Source organism: Arachis hypogaea, chromosome 1 (genome assembly GCF_003086295.3).
Source record: "Arachis hypogaea cultivar Tifrunner chromosome 1, arahy.Tifrunner.gnm2.J5K5, whole genome shotgun sequence".
Lineage (NCBI taxonomy): Eukaryota > Viridiplantae > Streptophyta > Magnoliopsida > Fabales > Fabaceae > Arachis > Arachis hypogaea.
Window position 1 is genome coordinate 33,957,764 of NC_092036.1, and position 13,425 is coordinate 33,971,188.

The window sequence follows — 13,425 nt, forward strand, 5'->3', positions numbered from 1 at the left end:
GAGCTGATGGAAACAATGCCATTCTTGAGAGGAGGGTTCTTGGTTCATACATAAACCCAACCTCTGGGAATTGTGGTAGCAGCATTCAGAAACCACCCATTCAGGCCAACAATTTTGAACTCAAACCACAACTAATATCACTGGTGGAGGATCATTGTTCATTTGGTGGGAGTGCTAATGAAGATCCAAACCAACATCTCACAAAATTCCTGAGAATTTGCGACACTGTGAAGTCCAATGGAGTCCAGGAAGATGCCTATAAACTGCTCTTGTTCCCATTTTCACTTAGGGACAAGGCAGCTAAGTGGCTGGAATCATTCCCAAGGGGGAGCCTAACAACCTGGGATGAGGTGGAAAGCAAGTTTCTGGCACGTTTCTACCCCCCACAAAAGGTCAATAGGCTTCGATCTGAGGTTCAGACTTTTAGACAACAAGATGGTGAAACTCTCTACGAGGCATGGGAGAGGTTCAAGGATTTGACAAGAAAATGCCCACCAGACATGTTCCATGACTGGGTGCAATTGCATATTTTCTATGATGGACTTTCTTATGAATCAAGGAAGGCTGTAGACCATTCATCAGGAGGTTCATTGAACAGGAAAAAGACTGTGGAAGAAGCCATTGAAGTGATTGAGACAGTGGCTGAGAATGAGTACTACTATGCTTCAGAGAGACACAACACTAAGGGAGTCATGGAGCTGAACCATGTTGATACAATTCTAGCCCAAAACAAGGTGTTTGCCAAGCAACTAGCAGAGCTCACCAGGAAATTAGAAACAAATCAAGTGGCTGCAATACACACACAAGATCAAGAGGAAGTAAGCACTGAAGGAGGTGATTGGGAAGAGGCCAACTATGTGGGAAATCAACAAAGGCAACCATATGATCCACATTCCAACACTTACAACCCAGGCTGGAAAAACCACCCAAACTTTGGGTGGGGAAACCAGCAAACCCAACCACAAAACCACAAACCTTACAACCCCAACCAACATAACAATTCCACATACCAAAACTCCAACCAAAGATCATACCAAGCCATACAAAACACTTACTTCCAACCACCATATCATGGCCAAAATAATCAACCTGCCCAACCTAATCCAAACCAACAATTTCAAGATCAATTAAACAGGATAGAAGGAATGCTTGCAAACATGGGTCAGGACATAAGTGAGTTGAACCATTCACCTTCATATGACCCGAACCATCATCCACCATACCAGCCACCTTATGAGCCATATGAACCATACATAAAGCCACCCCAATTCCAAGCCAATTACTCCCAAGAACCACCACCTCCAGTATACACCATGTCCATATCCATCAATCCAAGAGCACTATGATCCTACTTATGATAGCCAAGCGCAACAAGACTCAAAGGATCGTCTCAAGAAAATAATGGATCAATTTCATGCAACCCTTCATCAACTGGAGCAAGCGATAAATCAATTAGCTTCCCGACATTCAGGTACTCAAGGAACTCCCACGGCTTCATGTGGAGAATCTATTGAAAAACGCAACATGAATGAGAAGCTAGAAACTCTAGTGGAGAGTGAGCAGCATGACTTTGTATTGGAACAATTGGAGAAAACCAAAATTGTCAAAGAAGAGGAAGTGGTTAAAGACTTAGGAGATGTGGAACCTCCATGGAAAACTCAAGTCATAGAGCCTCCTTCCAAGATGTTTGAATTTGATGTTCAGGAGGGTGTACAACCTCTAAGGCATATCATGGTTGAAGACTTTGAAGGAGATGATCAAGAGATGGATTCAATCATTGATGAATTCTTATCTACATTTGAATCCTCTCCCATTGGACTAGACATGGAGATTAAAGAAGAAGAAGCACAACCTCTCATGCCTTTGGTGAACAATGAAGAAGAGATTGAATTTGAAGAAAGCTACCAAGAGGAAGAGGTTGATATTGAAGAAGCTTGCAAAGAGGTGGAAGTTGTCAAAGAAGAGCCCAAGGGAATGGAGCTAGAAATCACCTTGCCAAGGTTGCCGAAAACCTCTCCCCCAAAGCCATCACCATCAATCCCTTCATTCAAGTGGGTAAATCTATCATCTCTAAACTTAATTAGCCCACTTGAATATGCTTTGCTTGAGACGGATGGGCAACTTAGAGCTCTTTGTGGCTTTAAGAGTAAGAGGGAGATGGTTAGATGTAAGAGTTGTCATGCAAGGTTCAATATAGTTGCACGCTCCAAGTTGAAGTGCAAGGATTGGTGTAGAGCTTAATTGAATAGGTCCAGGAAGTTGTTTAGACGCTTCAGTGAGAATTCAAATTGCTTGCCACCCGGTTGGAACAATGATGATCAACAAGAAGATGGGTGCAAAAGCAAGGTTTGGGACCCCGGAATTCAATCTAGCAATCAATAGTCTTGGGGCCTTGTCACTTGCTTGAAGGCTCTTTGCGCCTAGTTTGGGATCCCGGAGGCCATTGGAATTACAAACATTGGTGGAGATTCCTGGATGATTTCAAGCATAAGCCACCATGAAAAGGAGCTCACCAAACGTCCAACTTAAGGACTTTAACTAAAAGTGCTAGGTGGGAGACAACCCACCAAGGTATGATCGTTCTTCTTCAGTCTTAGCTTTATTTAATTTTGTTTTATTCTTAGTTTTATTTTATTCTATTTTTCTTAGTGTTCATTCATAATTTCTGCATATTATCTACATTCTGCATTCTGCATTCTGCATAAAAAAACCGCACACGACACGCAAGCGTCGCTGACGCGTACACGTCATATGTGTGTGGGTGAAAAAATAAATATTGAACAGAAAGTTACGCAGGAGTGGCACCGGAAGTGTGCGTTGCGCACAGACCTGATCACATGCACGCGTCCATGACGCGTACGCGTCGTTTGCAATTTTGGCACTCCACACGTACGCGTCGATCATGCGTACGCGTGGATGAGGAAATTGGCGCAAATGGAGGTATAGGCAGAGAGTTCTGATGGTATGGGGCTGGTACTATGCTAGAGGCATAAAATCAACCCACGCGTACGCGTCCCTGACGCGTGCTCGCCACTTCGCTTTTAGACCACCCACGTGTACGCGTGGGCGACGCTTACGCGTCAAATGGCCAATTCAATTTTCACGCTTCCGCGTGATGCCCGCGCGCGCATCGCGTCCTGTTTTTCATTCCTTTCTCTTTTCTTCTATCGTCTCTCATTCTTTCTTCCTCCCTTCTTACTTTCTTTTTCTTCATCTCTTTAACTTCTCATCATTCTTTTCTTTCATTCTATTTTACTTAATTTATCTGCATACTTTCATTTATTGCATTTCAATTTTGTGCATATTTTTATTTTCTTTTCTAAATTTATTATTTTTCAATTGGTGTTAAAATTTTCTTATTCAACTGTTGCATTTTTTTCTTGAATTATTCTGGTGCTTCATGACTTGTTTTATTCTGATTGGGTATTATTATTCATAAGTCAATGCTATTCTTTTATGATACCTGTATTCCTTTTGCATTGACATGAACTTACACTGTCTTTCATTACCCATACTCCTCTCCTTTGTTGCAAATTTTGCACCACTGGTATGCGATGTGCTTCTATTGTTTTCTCACTTGCATGTTGTAGCTACCATGTAATTGAGATCCCCATTATTTGGCATTAACCCACCCATACTTTATTTATTTTCTTCTCTTTATTCCTGGGTTACTTTTTTTCTTTTTCCTCTTCTTTCAGGATGGCCACCGAGGAAGGGAAATGGAAAACCTTTACATAGGCAACAAACAAGTTCCATCTGCACAATCTTTGGAGAAAAGCATCAGTATAGCAACCCGTCCACTTGCACCACTCAGCATGCACCGAGGACGGTGCAATCTTTAAGTGTGGGAAGATCGATACCGATCTCTGTGGGTTAGTTATTTTCTTCACAATACGAATGTCTTATTTTCTTTATTAGTTCATTGTTGCATTTACATGTTTGATTGCATATGTTCTTGATTTTGTGCATATTTTACCATTACTTGGTTAAAGTAATGAGTTTCTTTTCAAGACCATTTTTATAATATTTTACTAATTTAAATTAAAAAATTTGTGTTAAACTTGTTTGAAGATTGTATTTGGAACATGGTTTAGAGCTAAAGAACACACAAGCCGTGAGATTTGAGCTCAATTACATGGTTACATTATTTAACCATAATATTTTATTCTTGTGTGTTTCCTTCTCTATGATTGCAATCTTTGCTTTGTTCCATTTTATATATCCATTGTTTAGTGTATTTACATGCTTGCATATGATTGAGGCCATCATTTGTTATTAGCTCACTTATCCCAAATAGCCTACCATTCCACTTACCTTTGTTAGCTACTTTAAGCCTTTTAATCCCCATTTGTTCTATATTTTACCACATCACTATCCTTAAGCAGAAAAATAATTAATTATCCCATTGAATCTTTGGTTAGCTTAAGATAGAGATTGTGTGTCAACTAAGTGTGGAGAAACTGTGGGAAACCTGGGTTAATAGGGAATGTGTTATGTTTCTACTTTATTTAAATATTTGAAATTTGGGTACCTACTCATGTGAGACCAGAAAAATCCAAAAAAAAAATTCATGTGCATTGATATGTTATGTTTGCTTTTGTATTTTCAAAAAAAAAGAGACAAAAAAAGAAAAAGAAAAAGAAAAAAATATATATAAAATAAATAAATAGATAGGGGACAAAATTACCCTAATGTTAAGTTTAATGAAAGGTCAATGCATATGTGATAAAATCAAAAGAAATATTTGGTACATGAGTATGTGATACAAAAGTGGGAATTATGGGTAGTTAGGCATAATTTTAGAGTTATATAGAATATGTGTGTGTGTTAGGTGAAAGCTTAGGTTAGTCAAAGATTCATATTATAGCTCACTTAGCCATACATATATCCTCACCCTCACCTTAGCCCCATTACAACCCTGAAAAGACCTCATGATGTTTGCATTAGTATACTAAATATTTGTTGAGTGGTTAGATGAAGAACAAAGTTTTAGAAAGCATGACTAGAGAAGAGTAGAGTGATCAACCCTAGACACTTGAGAGATTAGAGTGCATATACACTACCAGTGAGGGTTCAATGCTTAATTCTATGTTCCCTACTTTCATGAGCTATCTTCTTACAAGTTTACCTATATTTTATTGTATAATTTGAATTAGTAGAATCTGATCTATTTTTGTCTTGAAAAACTTGTTTACTTTTGACCAAGTAGATAGAACCATCTTAGCATATAGTTGTATTCATATATAGGTTGCATTTCATGAGTCTTACTTTTCCCCATTCATTCCTTTTGTCTCCTTGAGCATAGCATGAGGACATGCTAATGTTTAAGTGTGGGAAGATTGATAAACCACTATTTTATGGTTTATATTGTGCTAATTTGAGTGGTTTTTATCAAGCCTTTGCACACTTATTCATACTATTTGCATGGTTTTACATTTTCCCTTCCTAACTTTGTGCTATATATGATTGAGAACATGCTTTTTTGGCCTTAAATTTGCTATGTTTAAATCCTCTCTTATTACCATTTGATGCCGTGATATGTGTGTTAAGTGTTTTCAGAGATTACAGGGCAGGAATGGCTTAGAGAATGGAAAGGAAGCATGAAAAAGTGGAAGGAATACAAGAAACTAAAGGAACTGTTAAAGCTGTCCAGCCTGACCTCTTGGTACTAAATCGAGCATACCTTGAGCTACAGAGGTCCAAATGACGCGGTTCCAGTTGCGTTGAAAAGCTAACATCTGGGGCTTCACAACGATAGATAATTTGTCATAGCTGTTCCGAAAATAGGCGACGCGCACGCATGAATCACGCACACGCGTGATCTGGAGAAAACTCAATCCACGCGTACGCATGGACGACGCGTACGCGTGACTTTGACGCGTGCTGGACGTATCGGGCAATTTCTGGGCTATTTTTGACCCATTTTTCGGCTCAGAAAACATAGATTAGAGGCTATAAAGTAGGAAAATCAATTCATTCATTCATACAACATTCATTATTCACAATTTAGGTTTTAGATGTAGTTTTCTAGAGAGAAGCTCTCTCCTCTCTCTTAGGTTTTAGGATTTAGGATTTCTCTTAGCTTTAGGATTGTTTCTTCTCAATTTCAGGTTCAATGTTCCTTTAATTTATGTTCTCTTCTACTTTTATTTATTCTATTACTTGAGTTTGTTTATTTTCTCAATATTGGTTTATGAACTCCATGTTAACTTGATTTCCTATTTAATACAAATTGAGGTATTTCAGATTTAAGATTGCTTTCCTTTATTTATGTTATGGATGCTTTTAATTTAATTTAGATTTCTTCTCCCTTTACTTTGGTTGAGTAATTGGTGACATTTGAGTTATCAAACTCAGCTGTTGATTGAAAATTGGAATTTGCTGATTGATTTGGATCCCTCTAAAGCTAGTCTTTCCATAGGAGTTGACTAGGACTTGAGGAATTAAATTGATTAGTCCACTTGACTTTCCTTTATTTAGTAAGGGTTAACTAAGTGGGAGCAATAAACAATTCTCATCACACCTGATAAGGATAACTAGGATGGGATTTCAAGTTCTTATACCTTGCAATGGTTTTCATAATAATTAATTTACTTTATTATTAATTTATTTTCTTGTTCCCTATTTCAAAAACCCAAAAATATACCATTTTTCATAACCGGTAATAAATCATACTTCCCTACAATTCCTTGAGAGACGACCCGAGGTTTGAATACTTCGGTTATAAACTTTATTGGGTTTGCTTTAGTGACAAATAAGTTTTTTGTACGAAAGGATTCTCTGTTGGTTTAGAAACTATACTTACAACGTGGTTATTTTTGTGAATTTCTTTACCGGCAAAAGTCCTCTCGTCAGAGATCATAACAACTATGAAGATAGTTGTGTCTCTCATTGATTTGTCTTTCAAAACTCTATTAAACTGTGCCTACTCACGGTCATTGAGGTCTTATCCACACCAAACAATTAACGTTATGGTGATCAGTCTTAATATCTCAAGTTAAGCACAAACATTTCCAAAATGAGCACTCATAGGCATTCATGCCAAATGTATCTTAAAGATACCCTAACGGCATGAGACACACAAGCAGAGTATGCTGTAAAGCGTACTCAGTCCACTCCCCAGGCTCTAATAGGAACAAACTGCTCTAATATGAAATCGTAACGACCTAATTTCTGGTACATCATGATCATACTAGAAACTGAGTACTACCAACTTGTCTTCATAATTATTATCTATTATTTATTATATGAGCCTAATTCATTGTTAAAAGTGTAGTTATTTTGTGAGGTACTTTTTTTTAAAACGTTTAGATTAATAAACAGAATTATTCATAATCAATTCACAAATAATAACAGATAAAACAGTTATGAACAACCATACTTACTTACATCTCAAGCAGTTGACAACGTTCAGTTATCTAGCCTTTATTTAGAGTAGAGATCTTAGTTAGAACACCCCTAGAAATAGCTAGATAATAACTATATACATGTATATACATGAAACTTCCCAAGCCCTGACCTGTTCAAGAAGTCCCTAAGCTAGCACCCAGGCTAGCCTAGACTTAATACTCACCTAGTCCCTCTAAACTACTAAAGCGAGGGAAAGTATGTTCTAGGTCTTCAAAACTTAAGTCAGGTGAAACGTCATCAAAAGGTGGAACATCTTCTACTACTTCTCTGCACGATCATACATCGTCTTAGAGTATACCACTGGTACTTTATTGAGTGGCCACATAACAGCAACGTCGAACGAAGGCTTTAGGTTAAAGTTCATAGATAAACGAGGCATCGATGTCGGCTGGTCCCACGATATAAACATATAAACAGATAACGTAGTTCACTCTACACTCAAAAGACTACCTAGAACGGAGTCCTCTTTACGAACGGTCATCAGCGAACTATGGAAGGGTACTCATGCTTCCATCTGAAGGGGGAAGAGAGAGAGAAGGGGTAAGAACTGGGGAGTTCTTAGTAGGGTCAGGGTTATTAGTTAAGTTCATTAATTCTGTGTCATTTCTCAGACAAATAGCAAAACATAGAGAAGCAGAAAACAAAAGATACACATAAATAGAGAAAATAGAGAAAACAGAAAATAGAACACAAACAGAAGAATACAAGAAAATAAAATACAGACACAGAGAATAGAATACAAACAAAGAAAGCATACATTCATACGCCAATCATAACAGAAAAATGCACAACCAAGTATGATGCATGTCTAGCACTAGTGCAGGTAATGAGCTCATTTGTCAGTTACATACCCATTCCCGATGTTACCCGGAGTCTTTTGACCAGGTAAGGCTTCCCTGTTGGCAATACCCATCGCAAGAGTCCTTTGACTTGCAGGGAGGCACTAGCAACCTACTACAAGAGTCCTTTGACTTGCTGGGCAGAGCTAGTGAATTTATGTATAACCAACACACTAACTGTAAGAGTCCTTCAACTTACAGGAGCATATGCTAGTTGTGTGTTTTCTCGATACCTCTGTAAGAGTCCTCTAACTTACAGAATAGCATTATAGTTAAGTATCCCAGGGATACGCTCTCGGTGGTCGCACCATCATCTATCTGACTGCCTCAATACAGCAAATGAACACACAAATATCTCTGGAGTTGCCTTAATACAACAAATGACCTTTCAACAGGCCCTTTACTTGTTCTCTATTTTCTTTATCATATTACTCTTTCCCTTTGTCTTTTACTCTGCTCTAATTACTCTTTTTTCTGTATCTCTTTAATCTACTTTGGTTACTCTTTTTTCTTTATCTCTTTACATTACTCTGGTTACTCTGTTCTCTGTATCTCTTTACTCTGCTCTGGTTATTCTTTTCTCTGTTTAATGTATGTATTTAAAGCTTATGTAAATTTCGGTATGAATAGTTAGCCTGTCCCAAGTATAGGTCCATTAAGTCTATACATAAACAGTTTAAATTTTCATATAATACCTGACCCTAGGTGCAACTCAAGAACTAACTATGTTGCCCTAGTTCGTTCACTAATCTCTGTTTGTTTCTGTTATTAAAACTTTACAGACTTTTTCTTCGATTTTCATTTCTTCTTTAACTTTTTATCTTTCCTTTGTCTTTGCCTCACTAACATGTTATTACTATTCCCTAAGTATTTTATGAAGGTAATTATGAGATTCTGAGCTTAAAGTTATCTTTCTAAAACTTTTACGAAAAAACTGTCTTTTCTACATTATTTTATTATTTTATTTAAAATATTATTTTTAGTTAAATATTATTTTATTATTAAATTTTCAAAAATTATCCATTTTTTAATTTTTAACCTTTAAAATTTATTTTTTACCACCCGTAACTTTTAATATTTCTACTTTAACCACCTTAACTTTTAGAAATTACAAAATAACCACCCAAATACCAAAATAATTACTTTCTTTCCCTTTAGGGATCAAAAGCCTGTTCTTCATTGTTCTTCACCATACTCAAAGTGTTCTTCATGGTTTTCGTAAATTCTTCATATTATTTCTCTGTTTTCACCCGTTTTTTAATCTTTTTAGTAACCGATTTTTACCATAATTCATAATAAATTAGCATCCACTGAAACCATATCTTTTTCTCTTGATTTCAACACAAATTCAACCCTAATTTAAGGGTTAGGGTTCGAAATTCCAGCAGCCACAAGAACATGCATTTATAGCTTGAATATCATCAAATTTTATTAAATTTTCACCAAAATTTCAACAAGAATCACTCATATAAACAATCAATTTCAACCATAACCAAACCATATCATAATCACACAACTCAAACACAATTATTCAAGATTAATTTTACCAAATCCTACCTTGATTTGCTGCCTCAAATCCGGTTATGCTTTTATGTGTTCTTTTTGCACTTTTTCCTCCTAAAACACATCAAGAACAACTTTGAATACATAAAACCTCAACTGACCAAACCTTAATCAACATGTTAGGAAGAGATTTCTCACCTTAAACATGCTAGAAATTGAAGATTCTTGGCTCACAAGTTAAGCTAAGCAAGAGATCTAAGGAAGAACATCAAGAAAACACATGTTTAGCATGGTTTTCCATGAAAACCAAATTGAAGAGGGAAAAAGACAACCATCTCACCTAATTTTCAGCCATAAAAAGTTACATGGTTATGTAGAGGAAGAAGAGAGATTATTTTGGTGTAATCAGAGTTTTGATTTGAATTTTGGTTCAAAAGAAATCAAGTTTTGAAGATTAAGAACCAAGAACTTTTCTCTCTTTTCTTTCTCTCTTATTTTCGGACATTCAAGGTGAAAATGAGCAGCTTGGAGTGTCTTGGGGTGAGAAAAAAACGTGCTTGATAATGATTGGCTAGTTTAGGAGGTGGTTAAAAAATATCTCAGGTGTATAATTATTAAAACTAGATGTATTAGAACATATACTTAACAACACTTCTAGAGATTAATATCTGAGCTACTAGTGTAAATGACACTAGTAACATGATTAACATGAGAATAGAAGGTATATAATGAGGTATTAGCATTGCTAAAGTCATCAGAGAGTGCTGGTATTAACCTGCACCAGTAGCTTGTCAACCCGGTTAAACTGATCTCCTATTTTTAACTAAAACAGATAAAGTAATATTATAATATTATTCAAGCATCTCTAATTTTAATATAATAATATCATCATATTACTATTTCTCTACTATCATGAATCAACTCTAGTTCATCAGACTAAAACTAATTACGAAAACTAAAATCAAAAGCTTATAACCGATACGATTCAAAAACTAGGTTATCTGTGACTGTGTCGTCAAACTTATCTCAAAAGAGGTTTTTGCTTATTGATGACATAATGATTATATAAATTGAGGTGCTTGATGATATGTCAGAGATGTTTTCTTCACTAATCTTTCAGAAAAATTTATATCTTTAAACAAGATCTTGTGTACCCAAAAACTGAGTTGTTACAAATACTAACTCAATTCTCACGTTCGAAACACTTTAGTACCATGTTAGACTCAATTTATTTTGATAATGTTACCTTCTGCCATAGTATAATAAGCAGGCAATTTTCTTTTATCTAATGTTACAATAAGTGAAAATGATTAAATAAATAAGCATATTAACACATAGTAACTTAAATTGAAGAGAATTTCAACAATAAACTTAAAATTTCGAACTAGATTCACTTAAACAAATTTGGGTAATTTTTTAATTATTAAAAAAATTTTAAATCCATTGCCCTAAAACGTGTAAATTCAAATTAGTTTAATTCATACTTCAAAAATTAATTTGATAAATCAACTTTGATAAATGTTTCTAACTTCAAATCATTGAGTCAAATAATAAATGAGAGAGTAAATAAAATTTGTTCAACCTAAAAAATTATTGCTACAATGATCCACAAATTATGAGTCTAAAAGTATGCAGACCCAATAATGTCGTCAACACCTAAATTTAACACAGGCCAAACTAAAGAGGTCCAATTTGTAGTCTAAATGTGTAAGTCTCATAAACCACATATCCGGATTCAAATCTCAATAGAGACAATAATAAAGAATTGAAAGAGATTAATCCCTACTTATTTTATTAGAATAATCCGTTTATATACACCAAATACAAGAGTATAATTAGGCTATAATTAGGGAACATAATCAGGTTATAAATCAGAAAACTAAATATTCACTTAACAAAGTTGATATACAAAATCTGGCAGAATATATTTATCATTTATTCTAACAATTCTAACACACCCCCACAGTCAAAGCAGGAGGTCGCCGAATATTGAGACTATCCCGAAAATCCTCAAATAACACCAACAGAAGATCCTTGGTGAATATATTTGCAATCTGATAACGCGAGGGGACATTTAACACACAAACTGGCCACGAGCCACCTTTTCCTGTACTAAATGTATATCCATCTCAATATGCTTAGTCAGTTGATGCTGTACAGGATTACCAGCAAGATATATGGTAATAACATTATCGCAATACACCAGTGTAGCCTTCTAAATAGGATAATGAAGTTCCAACAGCAAGTTTCACAACCAACATGACTTAAAAACTACATTGGCAACCTCTTGGTATTCAACCTCTGCACTAGAACGGGATAAAGTAGCTTGATGTTTAGCGGACCAAGAGATCAAATTATCATCCAGAAAGACACAATAACCCGATGTTGAATGTTGTGTATCGGGGCACCCACCGCAATCAGCATCGGTATATGAAATAAGAGTGGATGTGGAAGATGGATAAAGATGAAGACCAAAGTCCAGAGTACCCTGAATGTAATACAAAATGCGCTTAAGAGCGTGCAAGTGTTCCTCCCATGGGTCATGCATGAATAAACATACTTGTTGCACTGCATAAGTAATATCGGGCTTTGTGAATGTAAGGTACTGAAGTACCCCTGCAAGACTCCTATAAAGAGATGGATCCTCAAAAAGTTCGCTCGTAGTAGCATCAAACTTTGGTTTCGTATCAACCGGAGTAGGAGATGGCTTACATGATGACATGCCGACTCGATCAATGATTTTAGCAGCATATTTCTTTTGAGATAAAAATAAACCAGTTGTATGATGAGTGACTGCAATACCCAAGAAATAGCTCAACAGGCCCAAATCCTTCATAGCAAATTCCAAGATAAGAAGAGATATGATAGATTAACAGAGCTCATCTAAGAAAGCAGTGAAAATAATATCATTGACATACAATAAAAGATAAGCCAGAGACGTACCGCGGCGATAAAGGAACAAAGAATTATCTGAAGTACTGTGAGAAAACCCAACAGTATGGATATAGTCAGTAAATCTCTTATATCAAGCTCTCGGAGCCTGTTTCAGCCCATAAAGAGATTTCTTTAGTAAATACACATGATCAGGTCTATCAGGATCCCGGTACCCCAAAGGTTGATACATGTAAATAGTCTCCTTGAGTTCGCCGTGTAAGAAAGTGTTTTTGACATCAAGTTGATGAATCGGCCAAGCCTTAGAAAGAGCCAAACTGAGAATCATGTAAATAGTCACTGGTTTGATTATCAGACTAAACGTCTCACCACAATCCACTCCCACCTGTTGAGTTTTACCATCACCTACAAGACGAGCTTTATGCCTCTCAAAAGAACCATCTGATTTTTCTTTATGAGCAAAAATTCACATAGACTGAATGACATTAATATTTGGAGAACGGAGAACTAACTCCCACGTCTTATTCTCAATAAGAGCATTATATTCATCATTCATAGCCAATTTCCAATTCAGGTCACGAAGAGCAGACACAGGGTTACGGGGTAAAAGGGGATTTAGACACTGATGCAAGAAAGTTGAAAAATTTTCTTTGGCTTAGAAACCCCATGTTGACTCCTGGTAACAGGTCCTGTGGGTAGACTAGATTGAGAGATTGGAGTTGGGCGAGGAAGAGAGATAGGTGGGAGAGTGGAAGTAGAAGTTGGGCTCGGTAAGATGGGC

At 36.3% G+C, this 13,425-nt stretch overlaps 1 non-coding gene across 1 annotated transcript; it reads right to left on the reverse strand.

Moving 5' to 3' along the window:
- Nucleotides 1-398: 398 nt before the first annotated feature.
- Nucleotides 399-502, reverse strand: LOC112716237 (small nucleolar RNA R71). The gene has a single exon (XR_003160230.1). It is a non-coding gene; the product is annotated as a small nucleolar RNA R71 (small nucleolar RNA).
- Nucleotides 503-13,425: the final 12,923 nt, after the last annotated feature.